Source organism: Manis javanica, chromosome 14, assembly GCF_040802235.1.
Source record: "Manis javanica isolate MJ-LG chromosome 14, MJ_LKY, whole genome shotgun sequence".
In the NCBI taxonomy this organism is placed as follows: domain Eukaryota; kingdom Metazoa; phylum Chordata; class Mammalia; order Pholidota; family Manidae; genus Manis; species Manis javanica.
In genome coordinates, this window is record NC_133169.1 from 83505686 (window position 1) to 83515657 (window position 9972).

The window sequence follows — 9972 nt, forward strand, 5'->3', positions numbered from 1 at the left end:
TTAAGCACTTACAATTGAACACCAGTCACAATTCTAAGCACTTTGTGGGAATTAAACCATGTAGTACTATGTACAGCCACCAAATAAGGTAGTTACTAATTTGTCATCCCTGTTTTTTGCTTTCTAAAGTAGTCTTTATCTTAGCTTCCTGGCCCCTTAGTGAAGCTGTTCTTAACACTGTGAGCCCAGGCACACTCTGTAGCCCTACAAGGTAAGGACTGTGAATATTCCCATTCTTTTCTAGATGGGGAAACCGAGGCACAGAGAGGCAAGTCATTTGCCCAAAAGCCACACAGCCAGAAAGCAGCACAACTTGCAGGCAAGCCCAGGAGTCTGGCTCTTGGATTCAGCTCTTAATCCTCCTGCTCCCCTGTGTGTTTCCTGCCTGCCTCTCCCACCAGGATGTGCACTCCTTGCAGGTCTAGTTCACCCTCTATCTTCAGCACTTGGGAAGGTCCCCTGGGAACAGTGGGCTTTCAGTAAATGCTTGTGGAATCACAACATAATGGGAAAAATGGTTTTTCAAATAGTGAGAAAGGGGCACATAAGCTGAGATTTTTATAAGGTTTCAAATCTGGTTTCCAGGGGATGTATTTGGAGACGTTTGCTCTCCAAGAACATATATCCTCTATACCCTAGCGACTGAAGAGGTTGGGGCTTTTACTTAGCACTTTGAACCAGAGTAGCCAGTGGGGACAAACTCTTAAGGTTTTCTCACCATTACTCTAAGAGCCTGCGACTATATTGTTTCCCTCATTGCAGGTCGTTGCTTCGGCATAACCACGGATCACTGGTATTTGCGCTATAGGGAAGTGGGGTGTGTTGGTGGCAGACAAGGGAAAAAGAAATTGACTGTTTTCTAAATTTCTCCAATCCTCCTTCTGTTCTGATTTCCATGTCTGTCCTCTGCAGGCCCAAAGAAGATTCAAGGGCTTTCCAGCCTATTGCAAATACTTGCATTACAGAGCCTGGTATCTATGTGCTTTTTTTTCTGATAAAACCCTGATTAATTCAGGGTGGCAGCGTACCCAGCCAAACGCCCACTTTTTCAGCTCCTCTTGCTGCTACAGGTGGACGTGTTCTGATCGATGCAACATCGATGGAATTCTTTTGCTTTCCTGGCAACAGGAGACACAAGTAGCTGACATCTGCCCTTACCCCCTTATTTCAATTTGAGCATGGATGTGATGGCGAAGCTTCAGCAGCAATCTTATAACTATGAAGGAATGGACACAAGAATTGGACAAGAAATAGCAATACTGACATTTTTCCCAAATAGAAGCAATCATAAAAAACAAAATTAAACTATGAAAGCATCAGTAGGCGGGAACAAGAAGAACACAGTAGTGGCACTACATTCTGGCTCGGTATCACTGCCTGCTAAGAGCCTGAACCTTGAAGCTCAGTAAAAATGGAAATTGACATGTGCTGGAGGAAGTTCAAAGATATGCTAGCAATTGCCTCCACACTATGTGCGTAAGGACTGTGTAATGCTGTGTGTGTGAACTGTGGGAGTCATTTCACATACCAGCAGGTACCCCTCTCACTCTGAGGAAAATGGCACACCACCCCTTACTCTACAGGTTGGGGCTATACACAGAAGGAAAAGTGGGCTTTCCCAAAGCTTTATCTCTGGCTATTAGTGGGAGACAGTCTAGCCTGGAGGTTCAGACCATTGACCCTGGACGGGACTGCCTGGGTGCAAATCTTGCTCTGTCTCTTGTTAGCCACATGGCGTTGGCCAGGTTGCTTGACTTCTCCAAGCTTCCACGTCCTGACTGAAACAAGGGTGAGGATCTGGGAAATGGGGATGCAGCTGGATTGTCCCAGAAAGCCTACGTCAGAAGACTCTTGTAAAGGTTAAATGTTTCCTCGGTGCCTAAGTTTAAAGTGTGTCAGAACAATGTAGTCTATAATGCAGATGTCCACAAACTATAACCTACTTGGCCAGATTCAGCATAAGGCCTAAAAGCCAAAAATAATTTGTAACCTTTATTAAAAAATTGTTATTAATTGTTAAAAAAATAATTAACAAAGAAAACTGTGACAGAGACAGTACGTACCCTGTAACACTCCTGTCTTTTCCTGTAGCTGTCTGCGGAGTGAGCTGTATGGAGCTGTTCGGTGTAGCCAGGTGCCCGCTATCAAGGGGATCTCAGGTAGGCCCTGGTTTACCAGGAAGAGCCCCACACACTGAAGTCAGGAGAAAAGTGGGCTGACTATCATTCCTTTCTCCCTAGGCCAAACCCTGGGTCACATACCCTTCTAACCACCCCCAGCAGCTGGGGCAGGGAAAGGTAATCAGTGGGTACTGGTACTCCCAGGGAAGGCTACCTGCCTTTCCAAGCATCGGTGTGCCATCAACATTCACCCCCAGGAAGCTGGGTAGTCACCCAGCCCTACCTCATGGAAGGAGAGGAGTTTTCCACTTGGGATGCTTCTTCAAGAAGGAACCACACTTCGCATTTCGAAATGTGGTCTGGTCTGGTCTGGTGCAGACTCCACTCCTGTTCTGCTCTCCCCCTTCCCTACTACCCCATAGTCATGTTGATTTCTTTCTATTTCCATCCTCTAGGCCTTTGTTCTTGCTAAGCTCTGCCTGGAATATTCTTCATCCCTTTCATGTACAGCCCACTCATCCTTCAGGCCTCAGCTCAAACGGCACTTCCTCCCTGAGGCCCTCCTTAACCACAGTACGCAATGGGCATGATTCCGCCTTAGTGTGTTCCTCCCGGAGGGATGTAAGTCCCATGAGAGCCGATAGGATGACAGCCTCTTGTTCATCATTATATTCCCAGGATATGAATTGCTGATCCAATGGATGAATGACAAATAAGTCTAAGTTTGTAAAAAATACTTAATTCGTGTTATTGATGAAATGGCCAAGTCCCAGTGGATCAGTAACAAAGAGCACATATAACATTTTAAAAACCTGAGTAAGGAAAACGTTTGAGAATGATTAAGCAATGAACAAAATAACCCCTTGAGAATGTAGAAGCACTTTTTCATCCTTCTTCCCCTCAAGTCGGATAGTAATTGTATGAGGAAGGCATCCAATTCTGTAAAGGATGAAACAGAGAGACAGTGAGGTGACTGTTCCTTACAATTCTTTCACATCTCCCTACATCTTTATCAGTTATAAAAGAGAAAAGAAGTATTAAATGGTAGCTCTGCAGTTCAAACCACCATGAAAACAGCAGATGTTTATCTAGGCAAGGTCTGCACCCTAAGAGGTTAAGCTTCTAGGATTTATTTCCATATCAGAATGTAAATATGCAAATGATCTTCTGCAGAAGAAAAACACCAAGCTCTGAAATTAATTACTCACCTAATTTAAATATCAAGAAGCTGCGAGAGCGGGGCATGCTTGCCGAGATTTAGTATAGATAACGTGCTTTACAATAAATGACAAAAGACAACACTCAGCCATTACTTTTGTTCCAAAGATAAAGTTTGACATTTTTATTTTGTGATAAAACCCCATGTGTCATGGATTAGTTCTCTGGGAATAAAACAATAGGGTTATTTGTTCTAGGAAGCCACAGCACAAAATGACACACACACAAAAAGGCATGAAATTTCTAAGTAAAACCCATTCTGCCTTTTTCTCTAAATAGCCAAGAGATAACTAGTTATGAGAATCCTCAAGCACGAGTTTCTTAATCAAATAGTTATTTCTAGGTGTTTCCCAACTGTGATGGGGCAGGCCTCTCTGGATGCAGGTCATCGCTATAGAGGCTTCTCCTCCAAGGAGGGTGATTTTTAGCTCCGTGCTCTGTACCTCTCACCGTGCACCACTCCTAAGAAAATTCTGGGTCCCAGGGACATGGGGCCTGTTGCTCCCAGTTTGGCTTCCATGCAGTTTCCACAGCTCCGAGACCCAGGTTCCATTTCTCTCCCCCAGGCAACAATCTCTATGCTTCCTATTTCCCACCATCAGTGAATAATGATCCAGGCTATAGGCTATCCCTGTAAATGGAATTTTCATATCAATTGACACAGCCCATCATTATCTGAAACCTGTCCCTATATTTGTCAGAGACTATGGGACCCCCCTTTGCTGTGGAAGTTTATTGGTGTCCATCTGATTAAGAAAGGATGAGAACTCCTGTACCAGATCACTCTGGGGAAGGCACTGGAATTTGTTGGACCCTTATTTTACATATTTACTTACTTAACCTTGCTTTACAAGGTAACATATTAAGCACTTTATATGTATTATCTCACTCGGCTCTCTCAACAATCTTTATTGGCCCCATTTTACAGATATGTCAATTGAAGCTCAGAGAGGTGAAGCAAGTCGCAAATCACACAGCTGGCAACTTGGGCTGGATTTATCTGACCCCAGAGGCTGTGCTCTTGTCTGCTGTTCCATTATATAAATCTGCATTTCTGCTGATTCAACTCTATATAGCCTATATTCCAAATCCACTTAATGCAATCAGAAAATCAAAGTATGGCTTTGGGGCTGGAGGAGGAGCTGCATTGAGGTCCTAAGGCTGCCATAATGAACTACCACAAACCGGGTGGCCTAAAGCAACAGAGATTTCTTCTCTCACAGTTCTGGAGGCGAGAAATCTGAAATCAAGGTGTTGGCAGGGCTGGAAGCAGCTTGGCCACTGCAGAGGTGGCTGATGGGAAGGGGCAGAGAATAGGCTGGGGGTTAGAAGGTTAGGGTAAAGCGCTGTCTCATTAAGGGTGCTTTGGCCACAAAACACAGAAACCCTAGTTAATACTGGCTTGAGGAAATTCACTGTCTCACAAAATACTGAATCTGCATATAGATGGGCCCCAGCATGGGGACAGCCCTCAGACACCTGTCTCTCTGTGGGTTGGCTTTGCCCACAAGCTGTCTCCCCCGGTAGCTGCAAGATTAGGCCTAGGTGTCACATCCAGACAGGATGACATAAATTTTAGATTTGGAATTGGTGGTCAAACATTTTTAATGCTTTCGTTTTCAACACATATTGCCAGATTGCCCTCTAGAAAATTGTTCAAGCATCTAATGATATAATTTATAATAAGCTCATTAATCAGGTTCAAGAATGCCCATTTCTGACATCCCTGCCAACACTGGATTTTTTATTAATGTTGGCTAGTGAACCTGACACATAATAGATGTTAATATATAATTGAATTAGTGAGTTATTGCTCATTTACATTTCTTCGTTTCTGTACCTGTTGGCATGGATCTTTTACTTACTGGTTTCTAAGAGTCCCTTGTATATCTTTGTTTTTCAGATATATTACATTTCTCTTCCTCTACCTGTTTTTCTGCTTTGTGTTTTGGGACTGTGTAGACAGACATTTTCATAAAGTCAAATGTATAACATATTCATCTCTATTTTTCCAGTCTGTTAGTGATTTTATTTTTAACATTTGATTAAATATTTAATCTTTGGAGTTTATATGATGGTATAAAAGAAATCCAATTTATTTTTCTTCTAAAGTTTGGTCAATACCATTATTGACTAAAATATCTCTTCCAAACTGATATGAAATACCACCTTTACTGAGTAATAAATTTCTCATCTTGCTTATGTGTGCCTCTGAACTCTCTGATTTTTCCCAGTGAGCTGTCTTTTTATGTGGGTGTTATCATACCATATCTATAGTTTCTGTAGCTCTTTTTTATATCAAATATGTGGTTGGGAATGTCTGCCTGCTTATTACATGTCATTTTTAAAAATGTCTTAAGATGATTTCAAACATACGTGGCTCTAGCCTGGCTTTAGAATCTTTTTAGTAAGTTCCCTCAAAAATACCCTATTGGGATTTTAATTGGGATTGTGTTCAATGTAAAGCGAATTTGGGAAAACTGATATCTTGAAAATATTGAATCTCTCCATCCAGGATGATGTGTCTCTATATTCAAGCCTTTCTTTTTATTTCCCTCAATTCAATTTTATAGTTTTTTTCATAAAGGTTTTGCATAGTTTTGTGAGGTTTATTCCTAGGTTTACCTATTTATTCAACAATATTGAGAGCTTATATCCTGAATATTATTCTAGGCTTTTGGGGTAAAGCAGTGAACAAAATGAAGTCCCTGACCTTGGGAAGCCTACATACTAGTAGACAGAGAATGACAGTAAACAAACAAGTATATTGGTGATAGGTCAGGTAGACATAAGTTCCATGAACATCAAAAGCAGGTGAAGAAACAGTGAGTGGTGGAGTGTGGGAGCTCTATTCAAGCCGTACGTGGCCAGTGAAGGCCTCTCAGGTGTGCTGATTTGAGTAGAGGCCCTAAGAAAGTGAGTGAGCCAGGCAGAGAGCTTGGATAAAACATTCAGGCACAGAGAATTGAAAGTGCAAAGGCCCTGAGGCTAGAGTGTGTTTACTTTGTAAGAGGGACCACAAGAAGGCAAACCATACATAGCCTTATAAGTCAGCAAGGAAGACTTAGGATTGAACTCTAGGTAAGGTAGGAGCCATTGGAAGCCTTTGAGCAGAGGAATAACGTGATCCTCTGTTTATTTTCAGAAGGAGTATTCTGGCTGCTGCATGGAGAATAGCTGGGGCACAAGAATGGAAGATTTGATCCCCCTCTACAGTTAGGAGATCCATTAGGATGCTATTGAGATAGTCTATGTAAGAGTTGATGGTGGCTTGGACCAAGGTGGTGTCAATAGTGGTAATAAGAAGTAATCAGAATCTAGATACGTCCTTTAGGTAGAGTGGGTAAATATGCTGATGGATTGGCCAAATGTTGTGAGAAAAAGAGAAGAGTCAAAGAGGATTCAAAGGTTTTGGGTCCAGACAACTAAATAGCGTGGTCATTAACTGAGATAAGGAAGACTGCAGGGAAATGTTTTGGGGCTAAGGAGTTATCATGGGGTGAACTGGGTTTGGACATGCTTGGTTTGAGATTCCTATTAAGAATCCAGGAGACATGTGGAGTACACAGTTGGATTTAAGAGTGTAGAGTAAGAAAAGAAGTGAGGAGTTTTCTGTTTTAGTAGCTATTGTGTACAAGGTCCTATTTTCTACCTGGTTATTGCTGATGTATAGATAAGATAGTCAGCCTTTGCTGTGTAACAACCAACCATAACTATTGGCATGCAACAATAATCATTCATTTCACCTGCGTCTGTGGACTTCAGATGGGCTTAATTGGACAGCTCTGCTGATCTTGGCTGAGGTTACCTATACATCTGTAGGTTTGCAATAGCTTGGCTAATCTAGGTTGGGCCTGGTTGAGCATCTCAACTCCCACATACCGACGACCAGTAAGATAATCCAGAAACATTCTTCTCATAGTAACGGAAGAACTGTTAAGAGTAAGCCCAATACTCGGTTTCATCTCAAGCCCCTGCTTGCCTCCCTTCTGCCAACATCCCAGTGCCAAAGCAATTCTTATGGCTGATCAATAAGCAAAGTAGGTCCCTAGTGATGAAAGGGCACTACGCATGGCAAAGAACACGGATATGGAGAGGAGTGAGAAATGGGGACCAAATGATGCAATCTAACACAATAGAAATATATTTATGTTTATATCTTTATCTTGTTCCCAACTACTGAACACTCTTATTAGTTTTAATAACTTTCAGGATTTTTTTCTTGTTTTTTTACATTTTTCCTTAAATAGATGTTTTCATCTGAAAATACTCATCTTTTAGTCCAGGAATAAGCAAATGTTTTCTTAAATGTCCAGACAGTAAATATTTCAGACTTTGTAGGCCTTACAGTTCTATCACAACTATTCAACTCTGTTGTAATCGCAGGAAAGTAGCCATAGACATCACATAAATTAATGGGCGTGGCTTTGTCCCAATAAAACTTTATGTAAATAAAAACTGTCAACCAGCCTAAATTTGCTGACCCCTGCTGCTCTAATAGATTCCTTTAGAATACTGTGTCTTGTTTCCTTTTTTTGTTGTTGTTATTTAGTAGCTAGCATAAGGAAGTGTAGTTATGGTCATAGCAAGCATTATTGCCATTTTCTTCTGTTTACTGGGAATGCTTTTAATGTTTACATATCATGTTTGCTATTGATTTGAATTTCTAAGTTAGAGAAATGATAGCTGAATTTTATCAAATGTATTTTTTTTAGTGAAAACATCATAACATGCTTTTCCAAACCAAAGATTAAAATTAATATCTAATTTCACACATACTCTTACATTCTACATGCACACTTCTGAATATCTAAACTACATGTTTTAACAGCTGAATACATTCTACTCACACTTCAGATCTTTAAACACCAATAGCCTATTAATATAGCTATTACTATAGGACAGATTCGAATAGAGGTTTTTACCAAATGCCTTTTAAGTCCCTATCAGGGTCATGAATTTTATCTTTTCACTAATTCAGGCGATGAATTATTTCAACAGATTACCAAATGTTGAACCATTCTTACATTCATTAGGTAAGTTCTATTGTGGCCATACCGTATCACCATTTGAATACACTGCTGTATTCAATTTACTATTCCTTTGTTTTGGGTTTTTTCATCTTGAATGCTCCCCCAAGAAGTCTTCTCAGGCTCAGTCAGGCATTCAACTAAACATAGGCTCAGCTGAACATTCAGACTCACAGGACTATCTTAAGTCACACTTAGTGCTGTCTCCTCCCAAGAGTAGAGAATGGAGCCCCGCTTGCCAGGAGGACGGCGTCAGATGCTCCTCCCCGTGGAAGCAGTGCTCACAGCCAGCTAGGAGCTCTTCCTTTAGCCCTCTAGAGGAAATGGCTCAGGGGCGAAGAAGCAAGACTCCCACTGGGAGGGGACAGGCATGGTCCTGGCTTCAAGGCCTTGTGCCCCGTAGTTGCCAGGATCTCCCGGAAGAGGTTCAGACTGTAGCTCCCAAGGCCCCTGCACTCAGGAGAACCCAAAGCTATGGCATCCACATGAGGTATTTCTAGTTTATGTACAGTCCTCCTCCAGTCCAGATGTGCCTTATCAGTTAGGCCTACTTGATATTTTACCTTCGTCTGGTTTTCAGGAGAACAGAGCTTAAAAAAAGGAATGGAAAGGCCAAATTTTCTGAGAAGGGGAAATGGTTGTGTTAACACATTACCTACATCATCTGCATCAGTAAGTGAGTTCATTCTTAATTTTCCCTTTTTTTGGGCTTTTTCAGGTTTGGGTCTGGGTGTGAATTAGAAAGCTTTCCATCTTTCGCTATGGAAAAAATGTGGATGATTTTAAATAGTATGAAAATGTTCAATGTTCCTTCACTCTTCCATGTACAGCAAGGAATTTTTCTTGTTCATTTCCACAAACACAGTGACAAAACGGTGCCCAGACACAGCAATCAGAATATTTGCTGGCCTTCCCACGCCACCCAGAGAGTGGTCCACGCAGCATTTTCTGGGTTCCCATTGTAATTTAAAGGGATGCTTTCACAATGTCCGGAATGCTTGAGGTCCTGCCGATGAAGGAAAGAATGTCCTCAAACTGTTTGCAGCAGGAACCCACCTAGGTGGCACCGACCTTGACTTCCAAAGGGAAGAGTACATTTACAAAAGGAAAAGTGATGGCTTCTACAACATGAATCTGAACACATCTGGGAGAAGCTTCTTCCTGTGGCTTGTGCCATTGTTGCCATTGCAAACTCACTGGGTATCAGTATCGTATCTTCCAGAAATACTGGCCAGCAAGCTGGGCTGAAGTCTGCTGCTGTCACTGAAGCCACTCTATTGCTGGCTTCTTCACTCCTGGAACGTCACTAAGCAGGTCTGATCACTGTCCAGGATCCATGAGTTCCGTGGTTACCCATCCCAAGGCCGGCCACCAGCCCCTTGCAGAGGCAGCTTACGTTAACCCGCCTACCATGCAACACAGGCTCTGCTTGGCATTAGGTGGGCACCGCCACCCACCGAGCAGCAGGGCAGCTCCCTCTGCAGGTCGGACGTGGGTGCTGGCCCCGGAGTTCTGCACGGGCCCAGTACCATCTCCCAGGAGCACCCAGTGGGTGGTCACCCCTGATCTCTACCTCTACGGAGATCCTGAAGAGAGAAAAGCAA